Raw genomic sequence first — 21,833 nt, forward strand, 5'->3', positions numbered from 1 at the left:
TTAACCAAATGCATTACATTTTACCTTATCTTAAGAGCCTCTGCATTTTTACTTCTTCTCGTTGTACCTACTTTCGTATATTTGAGCTTATGTGCGATGTTTTCTATCGGTTCGTGTGCTGGCTGCCCATGTTGCACATACTTCGCGGCGGCGTTAACATAATTCACCGCCAAGTGGCCCACACTGTTGCAGCAAACTAAAAATAGCCACAGCAACTCACTGAGAATACTAAAATAAATTGTGGGATATGACATTTTCACTTGTTGAACCGCGGTAAATTTAATAAATATGTGTAAGAAAGTATACAAGAAATATATGCACAGGTGAAAGCATATAAATGCATATATCAGACACGTTTTTTAGAACATTCAGTAAAACAAATTGATTAATTATAGCCAGAACAGGATATATTAAGTTGACCACGAAGTTTATTATCCAATCCAACGGGGGCGCTCATCAGCATGTGTGGTGCACTAAGGTCCACTCCAACCATTTCACTTACTGTCATCTTGCACATAGTGCCCGTAAACATCGTCAGAAGGTGTGTGGCTGCGACAGTTGCCATCAGACTCAGAGAATCTGTGTTCTTAAAAGAACACTTATCTAAACACTCGGATATCATCATACACTTTGACTTCATACCGCATCACTTGGATCAAACCGAACTCTGGCGGCTTCTTCTCTACCCATACACGGACGAACGAACTATGGGCGGGAAGAACTCGTTGGAGAAGAGGGACAGTGGGCTTCTTTACGGATGGGTCAAAGCTTGGAGGAAGATTGTTGGAAGGGTCTACTGTTAGGAGCTTTTTATCAATTCCACCTTCCGACTTCCTAACTATTGCAGTGCCTTCGAAGCCGAGGTTGCAGCCATTAAAGTGACAACAGATCTACTGCTCAGGAGTGCAGCCTGCTTCACAGACGTGACCATTCACTAAGCTAGCAGAGTGGCGATACTAGCCTTGAACTCATTAACGGTGCGTTTAGGGTTGCATCGAGTATTTTTGTGATAAGACTGGTAAGGGTGTCAGGCCATAACGGAATCGCGGCAAATGGTAAAGCTGATGAGCTAGCAAGGAAAGGTACCCTAGAACCGCTATCGGTAGAATGGGAGCCGGTCGGTGCTCCCGTATCCTCTTGTGTTTTACCACTAGATACATTCGCTTCGCGAAAAATTTGTGTTGGCTATTTTTGTGAATTTATAAGTTCGAACACAGGAGTTCTTCTTTTCTATGGCTTCACAAAGGACTACATATAGCAGTACACGTGCGATCTTTGATCAGCCATCTTAAACTAACCTAACCTAACATATAAATGAAGAAAAATCTAAAATCATTTGGATACTCGAAACAAGCTTCTGCCTTCCTAATTCCGTCTATAGAGCAAACTTTATGTGCCGCTTAAGGCAGTTTTCGTTCGTTGCTCAACAACAGACAAAATTGGCACAACAATAACTTATTTGAAGTGCTTCGAATCCAGCAGCCACGCTTGCACCTACATCATTTTTTTTAGTAAAAAAAAGCGAAATTCCCGGAGGATTTTATAGAGTTTAATAAAAGTTCGGTTGCTATTTAAAATGTTCATATATAATATTTATATTATTTTCATACAAACATTTCCTGCTTGTAGAGAATTCCTTAACTCTCCCCAATCCCTCCCTTTTCTTTCGATTAGTTTCACTTCCCATCAGTCTTGGTGTAATGTTCACAACCATTTGCCAACAGCCACACACATTTACTTCGCTTCCTCTACCTTAGATAAGCTATCCTTATCCGTTTGGTATCTGGCGCGAGTTGCGCTGCTCGCTCAATGGGTGGCGTTCTGGCAACGCCTTCACTCCGGTTGCGCGCACTTAAAGTATCCCAAATATTACACTACTTGCAACACTATCGATGTCTGTCTAGCTCTCAGTCTATTCGCTACCAATACACTTAGAGCACTTTGTTGTAGCTTTAGTTGTTATTGTCTTCATCTTCATGGCAGTTTTATGCGCATGTTAAATATGCTGAAAATTTATGGTTCGAGTGTTGGCTGCAGCGAGAGTAGGTGTTGCTTACCATAAATGTTGCAACATTGCTGTTGGCATGCAAATATTGCAAATAGCAACCAATACAAATAGCAGTGAATGTTGCAGATACTAATTTCTCTATTTTTTATTGTAGTTCTGCTTTCTTGCTTTTTTATTAGCATAAAATTCAAATTAGACAGGGTTGCGTTGAAGCGTCTAAACATTCTTTAGTTGTTACTGTTGTTGTTGATGTTGTTGCATATTTAATGGCTATAGTGGCACAGAATGTGAATAATGCAGGAAGCAGAAGTATTTATGGACTCTAATAATATTTACATATTTTATTAATCTCTTCAAACAAGAATTGCAACAATATTAAGGTTAGGTTGAATTGTGAAACATACATAATTAGGATTTTGAAAGTCTGTGATATAATAAGTTACTTGAAGATCTTCCCTTCAGCTTCAGACAATATACTATTTGGAGTACGCTTGAAGACTTAATGGCTTTCAAAGTAGCCGCTTTTAAAGCTCGCATAACAGTACTTATAAAAATTACAATACGTGGCAATTCTTAAAGGTTAGAGACTCCATAAATAGACAAAATGTGGTTCATGGGCTTTGTGTTGGCGAAAATACCTAACCGTTATTATGTGGACACATTATTGCTTAATTAGATTCTGAACGTTTTCGAAGCTTCAACTCGTAAATCTAGCAGTGAGGGTAAGATACCAGAACTCTAGTAAAACTATTAACCAATTTCTAATGTTAATTTGCTTCAAAATTTGATCAATAACCACGCCTTCTTCACATATAAAAAATTTTTAATTGGAGCCTCATTTAATTTCTATAGTAGTGTAAATTTGATTAGACTAATGATAGCTGTAAAAAAACGCTAAAAGAACGCTCATAAATGCGCTCACTGGCTCGCTGCACCTCTTGGCAAAAGTTATTTTGCATTGGATTTTCACACTCACATAGTAGATGGTGTTGATACTGGTTCCAAGATAGAGGAAATTATCTACGACTTCAAAGTTATGACTGCCAACAGTGACGTGAGAGCCTAGTTGCGAGTGCGAAGACTGTTTGCTTGATGATTTGCTTTTCTTCCTTGTTCAGTCTGGAGAAAGCAGAACTAACGGCGCGGGTGTTGAGGCCAATGATATCAATATCATCGGCTAGGAGAGACTTATCCCGCGGCAGTTGAGGCAAATATTTGGGTATCCCTTTTTGTGAAATGGAACAAAGTACACTTAAATTCCAATTTTTGGGCATGCTTTCGTCCGACCATATTTTACAAAGAAGCTGATGCATGCTCCTTATCAGTTCTTCGCCGCCGTTTTTGAATAGCTCGGCCGGCAATCCATCGGCCCCGCCGCTTTGTTGTTCTTCAGACGGGTAAGTGCTATTCGAACTTCTTCATGGTCGGGCAGTAAAACGTCTGCTCCATCGTCATCGATTGTGGAATCGGGTTCGCCTTCCCCTGGCGTTATACTACCATTCAGTAGGCTGCAGAAGTGTTCCCTCCATAATTTTAGTATGTTGTGGGCATCGGTTACTAGATCACCTCCTTGGGTTGTACAGGAGTATGCTCGGGTCTTGAAACCTTCTGTTAGTCCCCTCTTCTTTTCCAAGAATTTTTGAATAACACATCTGTCGGCCAGCTTGTCGTGGTCCTTGTACTCACGCATTTCGGTATCCCTCTTTTTCTGTCTCCAAATGCGTCTCGCTTCCCTCTTCAGCTCTCGGTATCTATCCCATCCCGCACGTGTTGTGGTCGATTGTAACGTTGCGAGGTAAGCAGTCTGTTTTCTCTCCGCCAAAATAATTACTGACAGCTTTAAGCTCACTACGAGACTATGCTATCATCCAGAATATTATGGAATAGAAAATAATTAAGGATAAATTAGCAAAGCAAAATCAGATTTGAAAAGCCTGATCCATTTTTGTGGACTCCATTGTTCACCTTGACGATCCGTGCTCGTTACATTGGTAACAGCAGATTGTAGTAGAAACTAAGCAGCAGTAGGCAGTCTCAAATTGTGAAAGAAACAAATAAATATTTCTATGAGAAGACATCTTCAATATGATGAACTTCATGGTCCAATAAACGGTAACTTCGCTTGTTGTTGTAGTGACATAAACCATTCCCAAATTATACCGATATATTAACCTAAAATTTTGCATGTGTCCAATTCTTCCTAAGAAGATGGTCATTCGTCGGAACTGCCAATATCTGACATCTATAACATATAGCTGCCATACAAACTGAACGATCCAAATCGAGTCTTTGTACGGAAAACTTTTATGTTTGTGAAGGTTATTATTCCATGCAATCGAAGTTAACGTTTTTTCTTGTCAAACAGTTATTTATAGAATAAATGCAATTGCATACAACATACATATTAACAGATATACATATGTACAAATGCAGCCCCAATAATAATCCCCAAACAAATTTATTGCATCAATCAAGCCTCAAATTGTAGACAAAGAAATACATGAAATCTCAAGGGTGAAAGGTCAAGCGGCGACTCAATTAAAATTGTATATGACAATCATAAAAATATTTTTGCTTAATTGAAAAGCCTGATAAATTCGTATGAGCGCCAAATGCATTGCCAGTGATCAGCAATTGTACACACACATACAAGAGTGCATATGTACATGTACTCATACGAGAACATGCACTTATGTATGTGTATTACACATGTAAATATCGTTGGCTTAAGTAGGAAGCTCGCGCTGCCAGCAGCGGAAGGGTCGTAAGTCAAAGCTGGTGAGTTGATGCTGAGTGCTGCCTGCTGATCGCTATGCGACACAACAACAACAACGGCAACAAACAGCAAGCAAGCGGTTCTGGCACTCAACGCGCAACGCGACACGCCACTCCAAGAGCCACTCAGCTCCACTACACTCGGCTACTGCACTCATGTCGACAAGAACAGCAACAAAAACAACAAAACAAGGCTACTTACAAGTCAAAATACATTTACACGTGTGTATGTGTGTGTATGGCTGGCGCACAAAGGCAAGGCACAAGCGCGCATTTGTTGTGAGTAAAGCCGAAAGAATTCAATAAAAAGGCAAACGAGTCAATAAAAAAGAACCTGAAAAACGAAAACGAAACCGAAAGACAAAGCAAAACATGAAGGGGCAAAAAACATAAACAAACCAAAAGTCAAACAAACAGACACACACACACACACATGAATGTGAACGGTGAGTGTGGCTGGCTGATCAGCGAAGCGCGGCAACAAGTAGCTGCACTCGCAGCAGCGCTGCCACAGTCCACTGCGCAGCTAACGTCGTACAGCGACCGCGTGTGTTGTCAAACACCGACTGGAGCTGCTTGCGGAGTACGAAAGAACCGGCACAAAGGAAATACTGGAAACGCCAGTAACAACAACAAGCAGCAGCAACGTGACTCAACGTCGCTTCGACTGAGAACTGTAGCAACATGCGCAAGTATGTTGAGTTTATTTATGGCGGCACAAATACTCACACACGCACACTCACGTTCTTCTTGTAATGTGTATGCATGCGTCGCTGCAAGCGTGCCCCAGCCGAGGCGCTGCCGCTTGGCCGATACGCGTACGTTACCGTTGAGTTCAGTCAGTCAAACAGTCGGACAGTTTTCATTCGCTTTCAGTGGCGTTCGGTTCGCTTCAGTCGCAATTACTCCGAGGCCTAGACCGTCGGTCGCATTGTGCTTTTTTTTTGTTATCGTTGTTGTAGACGCGTGTGGCGTCAATTGTATTGCCGGTAATATAAGATATTTCCTCCGTATGTGCATATTTGTGCGTGTGTGTGTAAATGTTGCCCATTTTTTGTTTTTTTTTTTTTAATAAAACAAAAAGAAAGTGCTCTAATAAGATGCAACAAACACAGATGAGCGCAAAATACGAACCCAGTGTCGCGAGATCCGCAGCAAAATGTGCATACACACACACATAAATACAAATGCGCATACACGCAAATAAATATACATATAAACAAACAAACGCTCGCCATCAAAGCAAAAATGTCGTGCAGTCGCCTCATTCCGCTACGCAACGCTCAAATTGGTGCATATTTGTGTGGCAAACAAAAACAAGTAACACAACAACAACAAAAAAGCAAAGCAAAAATGCATGCAGTACGCAAATGTCGTGCGGCTAATATTAATATAGCGAAAAGCAAGCGCGTGCGTTGCGTGTCACGCACTGCAGGCGACAGGAAGTTGCTGCTTAGCTAAAGCGACTTAAAATTGTTTTGCGCACGTATGTACATTTGCATGCACTTATGCAAGGCGCTTTGATTCGGGCATGTGGAATTGGCAGAAATTGTGTCGCGATCATAAAAAGCCCGTAAAACGCGAGGCGAAGTGCGGAATTTCAAATAATATCTTGGAGATGCGAAAGTATCGCTTGGTGTAAAAATGTATCTCATATGCCCTAGAAACTTGATGGGTGATTGGTTATGAATGCCAGCGTCAGTGGTTGATTATAAAATACAAATTGCTTAGCAATATTAAAAGCTTCCAAGTGCTAAAGTGATTGTTTTTTTTGCTTTTTAGAAAATGAAAGTGTAGAGCTAACGGTTGTTAGAAAATATTTACGAATTTTAATTTAAATTTTTTTATTTGAATTTTTTATCAAAGGAACTGCATATGTGTATTTCACAAATACACACATGTGTGGCACAGATAAAAATTCAATCACAAAAAGCTTTATCAATAACCATTTTAACATGTTCTTAGCAAACTGCAGCTTTGAGATACGAAAAAAATACGAATATTTTAAAATTTTTTATCAGCAAAAAATACTGCTATTAAAAAATATTGCTTACTTTCAGTTAGTATTTTGTTGCTTAACCCTTTTACTTTAATACTGCTTCACATCCACTGCGAATTGACGTTATAAGACTCTGACAGCACACCACTAGTGTTGCTTGCCATGCCGTCCTAATTTCATCAAAAAGGACATCCATATTTGTGATATTTTTGATACCTACAACTTTTTTGACATCAACCCAGATGTGTTCTCTTCAGGCCACTCCAAAACATTCATGGAATTTTCAACAAAAAACTTTTGTATTGACTTTGCCGTGTGCTTTGGATTGTTATTTTGTTGTAATTCCAATATAACAGGCAAATTGTCATTAGTCCATGGCAGAATGATATTTTTTAGGATGTCGACGTATTTCTCCTTATTTAAAATTCCATCAATCATATGGAGCGAACCTACACCACCCCAGGAAAAGAATTCCTACACCATGATTGATCCTGTACCATGTCTCACTACACGTTATACATAGCGAGGATCAAATTCTTGATAGATTGGTCGGCAAACATACCTTCGACCATCAGGCTCTATGCGATTTATTTTGGTATAAATCTGGTATAAATCAAATAGGCTGGTATTAGCGAATATGAGCTGTCTTCAACTCGCAAAGCGTTACTCTCCAGCGAATCGAACAAACTATACCAAATACTGGAACAAATGAGCAGCACGTGTGTTGCAGCTCTGCGCTAACTTTGCTTCTGACGCATGCGCAATGGTATTATAATTCTTTTTTAGTGCAGACATTATTTTACTCGCGTTATAAAACGTTGTTGTAACCATTTATTTTTATTTTCTATACATTATTATAATTGATGCTAAGTCTTAAGTTTTTAAAAATACAAGAAAAAAAATATTTTTCAATTTCAAATGTCATTTGAACCATTCACAATGCCAAAAGTGAGCTAAAATATGCAAAGCAAAAGTAGGCAGAATTGAAGACAGAAGCTATGCCAGTTTAATGAGTTAACCAAATATCCTTTTGCTTCACTTCAACTCGATAACTTTGTTGTTGTTTTCTCATAAAAACTTTTTGTTCCCCTAGTAGAAAATTGGCCAATCGAAAACTGCTATTTTATACTCAGAGTGTAAAAATAGATACTTCACTCACTTTTTAGTCGAAATATATCCATCTCACTGTGAAAACTTAATATTTATTGTTTGAGCGAGCCATAACTCATTTAATTTAAAATTTTTACATTTTCTAATTCTTTTTTCCTTATTTTTTTTAAATATTAAAAATAATTTCTTTGGTTTAATTGTTTTTTATAAACAGAAAATAGAAAGTATTTTTTTTTAAATAAACAAATTTAAAACTAAAAAAAAAATTTATATACAAAGAAATGAAATTTATTTTCCTATATTTTTTTTTAATATTTTTTTTTTAATATTAATTTTTCAAATATTTTTTATTTATTTTATTTTATAATAAAAAAAATGTTTAGAAAATAAGAAAAGGCTAGATTTTTTTGTATCTAAATATTTTTAATTTTCTATAATATTTTTTTAATATTTGTTTTTTTATTTAAAAAATATTTCATAAATAAATACAAACAATTTTTGGATTTACATTTTTACTTGCTTATGATTCACAGAATTATTTTAAAAATAATTCTTAAATTCTTTAAATTATTTTTCTAATATTTTTGAGGAAACTTTAACTACTTCTCTCATCTTTAAAATTAAGGAAATTATAAAATTTAATTTAGACCGAAATAATATTACATTTTGTAAATTATATATATGTGTAAATTATGTGTATTGATTAGTTTTCTATAAAATAAATAATAAAATATTATATAAATCGATTTGCAATATAGAAAGTAGTCAAAAAGATACTATAGGCCTCGAAATATTTAAATTTATTAATAATACATTTTTGTACCGAAATCTTGTGCATTTTTAATATTTTTCACTGCAGCCAAATTCTGCAAAAATAATTCATTTAGTATTTGTGTGGCATTTGCATTTCGCTCCACTCAAAATAAATAAAAATAAAAAATCGCCATGAATTGCAACGAAAAAAATATTTAAAAATAAAAAAAAAAAAATTTTTTCCATTAAAATAACAAAATTATTTTCAAATCAATTTGTTTTTGCAGTATAACTAAAAACTCTCACACTTTCAAGCATGAAAATCACTGAAGCGCGGCATTCAATCAAACCGTCACTACTGACACATATAGGCATGATAAAAACTTATATACAGGGCATATATGCCACAAAATGCAAAAATAGTGCAGCAACAACAATTTGTGCAAAAATACCAAGTACAAAAAAGTGCTAAAAGCTTACAACGAATTGTAACAATTTCCACATGTGAAGTGCCGATTGCATTGCTGCATGAGTGTGTAAGTGTGAGTGCAAAGTAGTGTTTGAAAATGTTTTAAGCAATTTGTTGTTGTTTGTTTTTAAGGCTCAGTCGACTTTGACGCGCGGCCATTAGCGACGCACACGACCACACAAACGACCAATCGATGATGGCGGTTTTTAATCAAAAATATGCAAATTTCCACGACTTAAGTACTAAAGTAAACACATACACACAAATGTGCTCGTGTGCATGCGCCTAAGTATGTGTATGTACTCACGAAGTGTGAAGGTACTTACAGCAACTAATTTTCGAGTACATTGGAGAAGTGTTAAAAAGCAACAAACGCAGGAAATAATCAAAAGCAGCAAACAAATGCCTTCGCTGCTTTTCCACACGCTCAGTGCTCAGTGCCAAGTTCAATGCTCAGTGTGGCACAAAAAAAAATTGGTGAGCTAAAGTGTTTTTCGACGAATTAAAGTAGAAATGGCAAATACAAATATTTGTACGAGTATATCACATTACAAAAACAAGGTCAGCGAATTGCTGCGCATTTAATTTAGCCAAGAATTGACTTCTGCGAGTGTGTGAGTGATTTTTTTGTTTTTTTTTTTTCTTTTTGGTATTTGTGGCAAACTTGAGCAGCTGTGAAAATTCAGCGCGTCGCCTAACTTTGCCGGCGTTTATTGGCCTGCGCTCGAATTACACCTCATGAAGGTGGAACTATAAAAACAAAAAAAAATGCAAAAATAAAGACACTGGAATTATAAATAAATAAAACTAAAAAAAAATAATAATATAATTAAAAAAAATTTAAAAAAAATAAAAATAAAATAAAAAATTTAAATTAAATAAAAAAATATTATATAATATAAAATAATATAATATTAGAAACATAATTAATACTAAAAATATACTTAATAATAAAAACATACATAAAAAATAACAAAACTTAAAGACACTGTTAAGCAAATAAACGAAACGTAAAGACAAAACAACTTAAAACAAATTTTAGGTTATGGAAACAATAACAAAACAACAAATCAAAACATCGTTGCTTTAATAAGCAATTAAATTCAAAACAAAGAAAAAAATTTATAAAAAAAAATGTTAAAATTTTTTTTACTTTTATTAAAGAGTAATTGGTGTATCTGTGTACATTTATATTTTTATTTATTTATATAAAAATACTATATGACTTTTCATACAATTTTTTTCAGTACTGAATTGATAATATTTACTTACATAAACAGAAATATATTTTTCTTGACAAGTGTAAAACTTAAAACATTATTTTAAGCACCTTTTACATTTAAAAAGGAAACAAATATTTTTCTACATGAAACACCTAAACGATACAACCTTAAAAATTAACCAATTCGTTTTCCAATATGGTTTTTGAAGCACCCTTTATTTATGAAGAATAGAGATCTACTTTTTTTCTTTGAAATAAAATAAAAAATACTTCAAAAATTTCACCCAATTCCTCTTCAATATTTTTTTAATAATTGGAAACACCCTGTATATGAGAAGAAACAATATCTAGTTACGACTTATAACACCGATCCTTCGTGACATCTTAAAAAATTATTACCAAGAACTTGAAATTTATAGAGCCAGCATTTTATACTAGTATGCCACTCTGCACTGACTTCGCTCCTAAATATAATGAACCAACAACTTTTTATTAACACTACTTCCAGAAACTCCATATTCTCCAGAAATTTTACATAAAAAACCATAGTTACTTCCTCTGTCTTCTTTCGAATCTCAATACAGCAATTAAATTTTTTTATATGAGAAACCTCATAGAACATATTATTATGAAAACGAAACTTTAAAGCTATCTTCACTCAAAAACGAAACGGATTTTGCCTGCCGGGCCTTCTAAGACTAAGTGACTTGCATTTTGATGACAAATAGCGAAGATTTGAGATTAATTATACAAACCATTGTTAGGTTTTCATAAAAGCAGATAAATAAAGAACTGTGTAAAAAGAAAAAAGTTTTCATAGAAATGGGATTAACTTTGTATTTCACTCCATAATTTTAGCAAGCACTGACTGTGAAAATGATCCACATTTGAATCCCTTAAAGCCTCATCGGCATATTTATTTACTGTTTGGTAAGATTTATGCCAAATGCACTATATGATCCAGAATCATGACTCAAGAACTCAAGTTTTACTACCTTGAGAAAATCATTTCAGAGAGTTTCTGCGAGGACTTAAGCATTTATAAAATATCTACTTTCATCTTCTTTTTTTTATGCATCGTTCCCGATGAATCTCACTTTAGCGATGTACTGAAAGCTGTGCGTCATGAATCGTTTGAATTTTTCTTCGATTAACTTTGGAATATATTTCGATGTTATTTGAGAACTTTAACTCGTGCACCTTATATATATACAGCTAAGTAATATTTTACATACATATATAATCGAGAATATTCTTCGTCGATTTCGGGAATTACTCAAAACTTACGGAGTTTAAAAAATTCAACAATAACAGCCGCCTCTCGACAAACTGCATGTATATTGTCAACGGACATAACAAAACGATAGTGAGAGACCTCTAAGCGTATATTATTTAGTCGGTTGAGTTCGACACCATAGTTTAGGAGGGATAATTTACAAAATTTTGTGATTACGAATGCCACTTAGTCTTTAGATTTTCAACCAAACTCTAACAGTAACGTGAATCACTTAACACTGAAGACGTTCTTATAAACTAAACATGTATTAGTATGCCTCCAGACGTCGATAATTAATCACGCACACTCCTCGCATGTGTGCGCCTTAAATGTATTGCTTCAGTATTTACATACAAACAAACTGGCCGTCGACTGAACTTTATGACCACAAAAAATGTGGTCTTCCTGCTTGCAGCAAAGGCGCTGCACCGTTGACTCTTGCAGCATTGAGATTGTTTAGCAATTTTTCCTTTTGCATGTTTACCTTTGTTTCCGGTTTGACGAGTTCTTTGTCCAGCCACAGCGGCTAAGAGCGGCCGTAATGCTTACCTCATCGCTGTCGCTGTTGAAGGTCGTTCATCGTGCGGCAAGCAACAGCAGCTGAACGACCGGCAACAGTTTCTAACTAAACTTAGCAATAACAACAGCAACGACGGCGTGCTTGACAGAGGTCCCAAATTGATGGCAACAAGCAGGACTGGTGTTACATGTTGCTCGTTGCAACTGCCGTGGCAGCAATTGTTGTCTGTAGCTGAAAGTTGGCTATATTTGGACCTAATAGCTGTTTGTCTAGCTGAAAGTGGCGATATGTCGTAAATAGTTGCTGATCACATGTATGAGAATTATGTGTGTAACTTCTTAGCTACTTAAAGAGAATTCTAAGTTTAGTATAAACATATATACAAACATATTACGCAAAGTTATCTATAAGATATAATAGTATCTACAAGATACACAAATATCTTTGAGTTGCAAAATCATCTTTAAGCAACAATTGTAGCTTTTTAACACCAAAATATTCTTTTTGGTACACAATTATGTAATATTACAAAGTTGCAATATGCAGACTTTAACTTTTTTATCTAAAAAAAGACGCCGCATTTAGTTCATATTTCCTAATGCATAAATGATGTACGTATATGTGTATGTGTACTTGTAAATGATGTTACTGATAATAGTTGCCTCTTCTGTACCAATATCAATTTCAACTGTATGTACATATATATTGTACATATATGTAATTGCATTCAATATCTTTTTAACAGTATTTATTGCTTCCAAGGCGCTCCAGCAGCACATGTGGCAAAAACAAAGTTCAGTTATTCTAAATAATGTATTTCACTGACGCTGATGGTAGATATAAACTTGTGCTGGCAATGTTGACAAGGCTGTCGACCATTTGCCTCGAAATAGAGTTAGAAATTATTTTGTTTACGCTCTTGATAGCAAGCAAAGAGCTTGAAAGAGGAAATTTTCGCTTTTAATTGAAAATATTTTGGTATGATGAGGCCAAATCATGCAAATTGTGGCTATTTTATAAAGTGCATACATTTATGTGAGAGATTTGCTACTTATATTTATAAATTTGAACTGCTTTGAAGCACAGCAGCCTCCATTTGGCACACGTTGGCCAAAGTTCGATATCCAATTTCCAATTTACTAAAATATTTCGGAGAATAAATAAATGATGGACAGAATGCTAAATCAAATAGAAGGCCTTAAAGTGCTGGCAGTTAATTTGAATTGCCCAATGTTTGTATGTATGCATGCGACAACCGATTTTAGTGACTTCAATGAGTTAAAATTTGAGTCTACGAAATCAATCAATGCAATGGCAACACTGACTCCACTGCTCCAATTGCGTAAATTCGATTCATCATTCAACACTCATGTGTCTACATCTAACTATGATGGTATATAACGGGTGATTTTTTTGAGGTTAGGATTTTCATGCATTAGTATTTGACAGATCACGTGGGATTTCAGACATGGTGTCAAAGAGAAAGATGCTCAGTATGCTTTGACATTTCATCATGAATAGACTTACTAACGAGCAACGCTTGCAAATCATTGAATTTTATTACCAAAATCAGTGTTCGGTTCGAAATGTGTTTCGCGCGCGTGTTTTGTTCAGCGATGAGGCTCATTTCTGGTTGAATGGCTACGTAAATAAGCAAAATTGCCGCATTTGGGGTGAAGAGCAACCAGAAGCCGTTCAAGAACTGCTCATGCATCCCGAAAAATGCACTGTTTGGTGTGGTTTGTACGCTGGTGGAATCATTGGACCGTATTTTTTCAAAGATGCTGTTGGACGCAACGTTACGGTGAATGGCGATCGCTATCGTTCGATGCTAACAAACTTTTTGTTGCCAAAAATGGAAGAACTGAACTTGGTTGACATGTGGTTTCAACAAGATGGCGCTACATGCCACACAGCTCGCGATTCTATGGCCATTTTGAGGGAAAACTTCGGACAACAATTCATCTCAAGAAATGGACCCGTAAGTTGGCCACCAAGATCATGCGATTTAACGCCTTTAGACTATTTTTTGTGGGGCTACGTCAAGTCTAAAGTCTACAGAAATAAGCCAGCAACTATTCCAGCTTTGGAAGACAACATTTCCGAAGAAATTCGGGCTATTCCGGCCGAAATGCTCGAAAAAGTTGCCCAAAATTGGACTTTCCGAATGGACCACCTAAGACGCAGCCGCGGTCAACATTTAAATGAAATTATCTTCAAAAAGTAAATGTCATGAACCAATCTAACGTTTCAAATAAAGAACCGATGAGATTTTGCAAATTTTATGCGTTTTTTTTTAAAAAAAAGTTATCAAGCTCTTAAAAAATCACCCTTTATGTACCTATGAATGTATATATGTATCTATGAATGTATATATGTGTCTATATGTCTGTATATGTATCTATGTGCGTGTCTACTTTCGAAATAAATCGCATCTATGCTCAGAGCACTGAGTGTGAACTCTTCGTAAACTTTAACCCACATTGTGCCGTCTGCGTTGAGCAGCCAGGCGTGGCAAGGCAAACAGTCGGTGGTAATAATTCTTTGTAATTGGGCAATTCTTTGGAAGGCATGTGTGACTTGTGTGACATAGTTTTGAAAGCTCGGTAAATGAAAACAAAGCCAAAGACTTGTCAACAACAAACGACAATTAAACAAAGAAATTTATTAAATCGTTGACAAACATTTCATTTACTTGCGGCCACATACAAATGTACTCCAACAATACGCTCAATGCACGGAATTTCGGGCTTCAAAGCAGATATTCACTTCATTTAGTATTATTTAAGCCAGACACATGCATATATGTGTTTGTGTGTGTGTGTGCCTGCACTTATGATAACAAGTATTTACATTCAACAGTTGCAGCTGGAGATACAAATATTTAAAATGGAAATTTATGCTCCAATTAAGTTAATTTTAATTGCTTGTAGATGATGGTTGACTGTGTAAATATTGACACACACGGATATTAAAGCGTAGATGTTTAGATAAGTACTGTAATTGTTACAAAATTCACGCATTACATATCAGGAGTAATAATTCATTAATCCCCTCAACATTCTTATCAACAATAAACGCTATAATAGCTATGAGATGCAAATTAATAAATAAAAGTAAAATATATATGCCATTGCATTAGTATCTATAACTTCAAAAAACGTAAAATAATCACATTTTGTATGTAGTAAAATGTGAAATTAACAGGATATTTTGTAAACTTGATAAAATTGTATATGAAATACTTCACAATTATTCTTGGAAACGCCACAAATATGCAACACAAAATTTGCAATTAACAGTAATGTATCTATAAGATACAAATGTATCTGTAGGTTAAAACCAACAATTTGTTTGAAAAAACACTTCAGTGGTACAGATATTTTGAAATTTGTCTGCCAAATAAAATACACACAGTTTGAAAGCTCTAAAAATGTTATCCTGAGTAACTTTTTACAAACTTAAAATAAAATAATTATAATCTGAAAAATCTTCTAAATCGGATTCGTAGCGAATATTGTTAAGCCTTTTCCAATGATTCAGTTTTATCAAAAAACACAAGCCTACCGGTGGTACGATGCCTTCAAAGGCTGAGATATCGTTGAAGACATTCCTCGTTCTGAACGACCTTCGACCTCTTCAACAGATGAAAATCTTAAAAAAGTGAAAGGTATGGTGCTTAAAAATCGTCAAACAAGTGCTAGCGAGATGACAAGAGAGTTCGACAAATTCTCGCGAATCCATTCGAATGATTTTGGTGGATATTTAGGGTATAAAACGCGTTCTTGCACGACTTGAAAAAGCTGAATTTTTTTTCAAAAAGAGTACCGCGATCAGGTCTCTTTGGACACGCTTGATCGTGCGAACTCACATATTGGCCGATATATGGGGTAAAAAGTCACCCCGAAATTCGAAAATCTTTATATTAAGTACATGGGGGCTTAGGAAAGTATTGGTCCGATTCATCCCAGTTTTGGCCCAGTGTAGTCTGATTTCGCCCATTTTCACAATGTCGGTAAAAATTCTTATAATATTTGCGCTAGGTGAATTCGGTTGCCATAGCATAAGTATCTGAAGAAGTTGCGTAATCATAGGAGTTTTAGTTAATTTCATGACTTTAAATTATTTTTATTTAATTTAGCAGAAATCTGCGCATTTATTTGAGTGACTAAAATTAATTGAAATTATTATTTTCAAATGAAGCTAACTTAAGTTATTAAGCAATAATAGCAATATTAAGACGCTTCAGTGCGCTTAACAACCGATTAATGAGTAGCAACGTGTAATTATGCTGCGATTGCATTTCCTTATGTGCAACAACTATTTACAAACACAAAGACACAAGTCTACAAGCACACAAACACATACACATCGAAATGTTGGCATAGACAAATATTCCGCCGTGAACGTGTCAAAATTTCAACAAATTTACTGCCATGCCCACCTCATTGCAATATTTCCACTACCCCAGCTCCATGTGTGCGCTCATAATTAAGTTTGCGCTACAAATATTTGACATTAGCAAACAATGAGCGGCTCAAACTGAGCGAACGAATGAGCTGTGACGCACATAGAGCATAATTCAAGGCGCTTAGCATGCGAGCACATAAAGTACAACACACAGCTGCGTGGCGAGTCAATAGATAAATGGCTGAGTGAATATAGTCAATCAATAAATGCCTCTGTGTGGGTGTGTGTGTGGTTGTGTGGGGCTAATGCCGAAAATCCACTTTGTTCACACATTCATTATTTTAAGTGCTGCTCTCATTGCTGAAATGTTGACGTTGTTGTTGTTTTTGTGATGCTTATGTTTTGTTTGCACGCTGTCAATAGGAGGATACAAGGAGAGAACACACAATTAAATTCTAATTAAATTTTTCACACTTCTGAGGCAGAATTTGTGGAGTTTTTTCTTCACTTCATATCCCAGACATATATATAAACTCGTGTATGCATATAAATATGTACAGTATATGCACATATTTATGTTGAGTTTTTTGTAAATAATACATTTGGGTTCCTATGACGCTTAGCGGCCACATGCATAGTGTTTGTCGAATTAAAGAATAAACACAGTTCCCATTTCCGTTTCGTAATTTTTCCACATATTTCAGAATTTTTTTTTATATTTTATTTTATTTTTATTTTTGGTTTTTTTTTTTTTGAATATCCTTAGTTGGATACATTTTGGCTACATAAGTGCCCTTTAAATGTTTTTTGTTTTTGTTTTTGCATTAACTTATCCAAAGTTCGTACACAAAAGTTTATTTTGCTCAAAATCAATTGAGTGTTGGCCTTGATCGCCCTGCTTCCTTGGCGCTAACAATGGACAGCTGTGCAAATATATAGCTGAACTGCCAAAGCAAAAAAACTGTATGTCGCATATGTACAAACTTACATAACTACCCAAAAATATATAACCAAGTATAACATACATAGATAGTATATGGTTCCAACAGGCATATTAATTTTTATCAATTGTTATGCTTTTGATACCAAAAAATGCCACAGTCGTTTTATGGAATATAATAAAAAAAAAATTAAAAATATATTTAAAAAGTATCTGTCAGATAAAGTATCTTTTGCGCACAAACTGCATTTGAACAGAAATTAAAAGTTTTATAGTTTCCGTTATTTGAATATTCAAAAGTATGTATGAGATACAAAAGTATCTGTGAGATAAAAAAGTATCTATGGTTTATAAATATAGAAATTATATTTTGGTTGAACGCAGTTGTCGCTTGACATATTGAAATTTACGAAATTACTAATTTTTATAGTGAAATTCAAAAGTATCTGCGAGATACAAATGTATATATGAGTTAAAAAAACATATATTATTCATAAAAGAATAATTTTGTAATAAACTCAAATCTTATTGCATATACAAGTAGTTATTGAATTTATCTATGAGATACAAATTTAACTACGGGATAAAAAAGTATCTCAGATTTAGAAAAATATAAATTATACTATTATGGTAGATCACAATCTTCGCTTGACATTTTAAAATTACCGGAATTACTAATTTTTCCGTTAAATACAAAATATCTATCAGATACAAATGTTTCTGTGAGATAAAAAAAGTATATATTGTTTATAAAAAAAAAATAATTTAGTAATAAACTCAAATTTCATTGCATATAAAAAAAGTTTTTAAATTTATCTATAAGATATAAAAGTATCTGTGAGTCAAAAGATATTATTTTTCAATATTTAGTGCTTGAATCTACAAGATAAAAAAGTATCTGTGAGTCAAAAGATATTATTTTCGAATATTTAGCGAATTTATCTGCAAGATACCAAAGTATCTATGTGTCAAAAGTTATTACTTCGAGAAAAGCAATTCCAAAGAAGCATGACCTTACATGAAATATTAAAAATATTCTTGCTCAGCAACGTTATTGAATTTATCTGCCAGATGCGAGACAATGCAATACAATTTCTTAACCAAAACAAGAAGAAACAAGATTCTTATTAAGTATTGCATATTTTTCGTAAACATATTTGACACTTTTGACACCTTCACGGCGAGCTCAGCACAAGAAAGCACGATGTCTACTCCAATTTCAACGTTTCTCAACTCCGCGCAAAGCGTTTTGTTGTTGTTTATGCATAAATATATAAGTACATATGTACTCGTACTATGTACATGGTATGTATCAATGTACTTGTGTACACGTTTATATTTGTCTCTGTCAGTGCGCTGCGCAAACAGCTCGCATTGCAAACAATGACATTGAAGAAGGCAGCGTGAAACCGAAGAACAAAGCATTTCGTGCTGGAGACGGCATTCTGAACTCTTTTGCATTCACAAAAAATACAAAAAACTCGGGATTTTTTTGTGAGGGATTGAAAAACTGCGTGCATTTACTACTTTAGAAATGCTATAATAAGCGACGTTTTTGCTGCTAGGAACACACTTGGAGCCTGCATACGAACTGAAAAACAATTGCTAATGTGCCGTAAGGAAATTGGTACTGTTATTGCAAGAATTAATTAATTGCCAATTTAATATTAAACTAATAAAAACAAAATTTTTTTGATTTTTTTGCGCGACGTCACTTTGCAGCAATTTGTTAATTAACTAAAATCGTTTAAATTGGTGCTGCGCAAGCGCAATATTCATAGAATAACCTTTCACACACACTCACGCACATAAATTCGTCATGGAAGAAATTGTTAAAGTGCCTCACTCGGCGCTACAAACGAATTTCCAACGATTAATTGGCCCACATAAAAGACGCAATTGAATTTCGAAGGAACCGCAGCCAACTTAACTAGAGACACTACTTTCTCACACACACACACACAAACATAGAAACTGATTACCACTAGCAATGCCGCTAAAATTACGCAATGTATTTTATGGGAGCAACGAAATTTCAATAAAGAAGAAGACAAAAACAGATTTCTTCAATTGAATTTGTGCGTCGCGAGCCAAGAGGTCCGCTGAAGACGCTCCAAAAGCAGCGCCGCGAGCAAACGCCATAAAGTGGCGCATAAAAAGTTGTCGATTTCATTTGCTAAATTTAAACTTCGGCTCTTTGGAATTATTTCGTTTGGCAGTGCTTAGAAAGAAAAGAAAAGAACACACACACATGCACAGATACTTTTTATAACAGTTTGCATTAAATAAGTTTCAGTCTGCAGCGTGATTTAATAGTGTTGTTGTTGTAATTGCTTTAGCACATCTGCAATTTGTTTGATTTCTTTTATTGCTTTTTGCTAGGAGCTTTTGTTCTTGTTTAATTGCTCTTAGAAATGCTGTGAATTTAGATACATTAGATACATTCACACGCACACAGACACAGTCATGCAAATCGCAGCAAGTTGGCGCTGATTGAGTGAAACTTAATTAATATGGCAGACGCAGCGTGAGCGATATTCTTTTCATTGATGCCCGCAGAATTGTGCTTACGAAATTCCACGCCGAAACACATATGGCTGCGTGTGTCTGTATGTGTGCGTATTAGTGGACAATGACTTTTGGCGAGTGATCTTATCGCTCACTTGAAGCATTTTTCGGCGTTTGTTAGCCTTTTTTCGGTACGTGAATTGTTGTCTACCCTTCATTACACAAGAGTTATATAAATCGGCCTAAAAAGAGAACAAGAGTGTTGTTGTCATTAACGAAGTGTCAAAAAAGCTCTTGTGCTTTTGACTTTTTTTATTTTACATTTTCAAAGACATTGTTAAGAGTTCAAGATTATGATATTAAAAGGACAGTTCTTGCAAGTTTTGATAGCTTTAAAGACTGCTTCAAGTGGTCTTTATAGGTTTTTATCAAAGAATTTCTCTATTCGAAGCAAGTTACATGCGAAAGCTTTCACACATTGCAAAGAAAGCTTTCGTAAATTTTCTGTGCAATGAAAGCCATATTTTCTGGACTTCTCTATTTTGATATAAAAGGTGTTTCTTTAGATATAAAAGTGATTTCGAGGTCCCCCACTTTTTAAGAAAGTGATGTTTTGCTCCAAGGCCTGAATCGAAGAGGGATTGTCCGCATAGACCTTAGGCTTTACATATCCCCACTGAAAAGTGTCAAACGGTGTGATATCACGCGATTTTGTGGCCAATCGAGTGGCCCAAAACGTGAAATTACCTGCTTATTGAAGTGTTCTCTCAATAAATCCACTGATTGATGCAATATGTGGGAAGTGTCGCCGTCTTGTTGAAACCAAATATTGCCAAGATCACGAACTTCAATTTCAGGCAGCAAATAGTTGGTTATCATGGCGCGATAACGGTCGCCACTTATGGTTACATTCTCACCGGCATCGTAGGTAGGTAAGTAAAGCGGCTTCAGTTCTTGCAGAAATTGTATAGATACGCTTTTAATTTAAGACCTCGACGTAAAATGCGCCAAGTCGTTCCATTCCTCAGTCCAAGTCGCTGCGAACGGCGCCGAACGGCTCCCGATCTTCGTGTACACTCTCAGCTCCAACTGCTATATTTTCGTAACTGCGTCCTGGACGTGGTCTCTTCGGCCGAATATTATGCAATAATAAATTTGGGGTCTCAAGATGTCTGACGGTATTGCGAATAGTACGCTCAGTAGTCCATGAGTTGAGCGAAACGCGCGAAACACTTTCTTTACAGAACGTGAATTTTCTTAATAAATTTAAACGATTTGCAAACTTTATTCAGGCGTAAGTCTTTCCGTGACGAAATCCCAAACAATACAGAACAAAAATAAAAGACAGCTTGACACGACTCACGTGTGATCTGTCGAAAAACGGCTATTGAAAAAAGTACCTCTACTTGGATCACCCGTTATATGGTTTTCAATAACAATTTAACCATTTAATTTACTGTTATGGCCAAGAATTCAGCTTTATCATAAATGCAAGTGCTTGTTATTATGTTTTAAAGCTTAATATTGATATAGCCTCGAAATCCTACCTTTGGACTTCCTTACTCCAGGCAAGTTTTTTTTTTTAATTTATAATCTCACTAATAGTCATTTCACATATTCAATCTGAATTACATGCAAAAATATTTATGATAAAGTGATAATAAACTTGTGCACCGTAAGCACGATTGCTCACTGCAACCAGATAATGAACATATCGGTGAATTAATCAAGCAATGCGAGTGTCTGTTTACCTGCCCACAATTAAACGGCGGCGACCTCTGCGCCACAACACACCCTTTGCTTAAAGGTGGGGGCGAGTGAAAAAAGCTCACAATGTGGCATT

The 21,833-nt window shown here is 35.4% G+C and overlaps 1 protein-coding gene across 3 annotated transcripts in view; it reads left to right on the plus strand.

The window, feature by feature from the left end:
• Nucleotides 1–4,726: 4,726 nt before the first annotated feature.
• Nucleotides 4,727–21,833, plus strand: part of LOC125775325 (dystrophin-like) — a 115,004-nt gene continuing 97,897 nt past the window's right edge. For 2 of the 3 annotated variants that reach the window (XM_049447470.1, XM_049447471.1), the window contains exon 1: nucleotides 4,727–5,772. The gene's annotated coding sequence lies outside the window, so the exon portion shown is untranslated. The remainder of the gene's footprint in view (nucleotides 5,773–21,833) is intronic. The other variant, XM_049447472.1, reaches the window with a different exon arrangement.

Source organism: Bactrocera dorsalis, chromosome 2, assembly GCF_023373825.1.
Source record: "Bactrocera dorsalis isolate Fly_Bdor chromosome 2, ASM2337382v1, whole genome shotgun sequence".
NCBI classification, from domain to species: domain Eukaryota; kingdom Metazoa; phylum Arthropoda; class Insecta; order Diptera; family Tephritidae; genus Bactrocera; species Bactrocera dorsalis.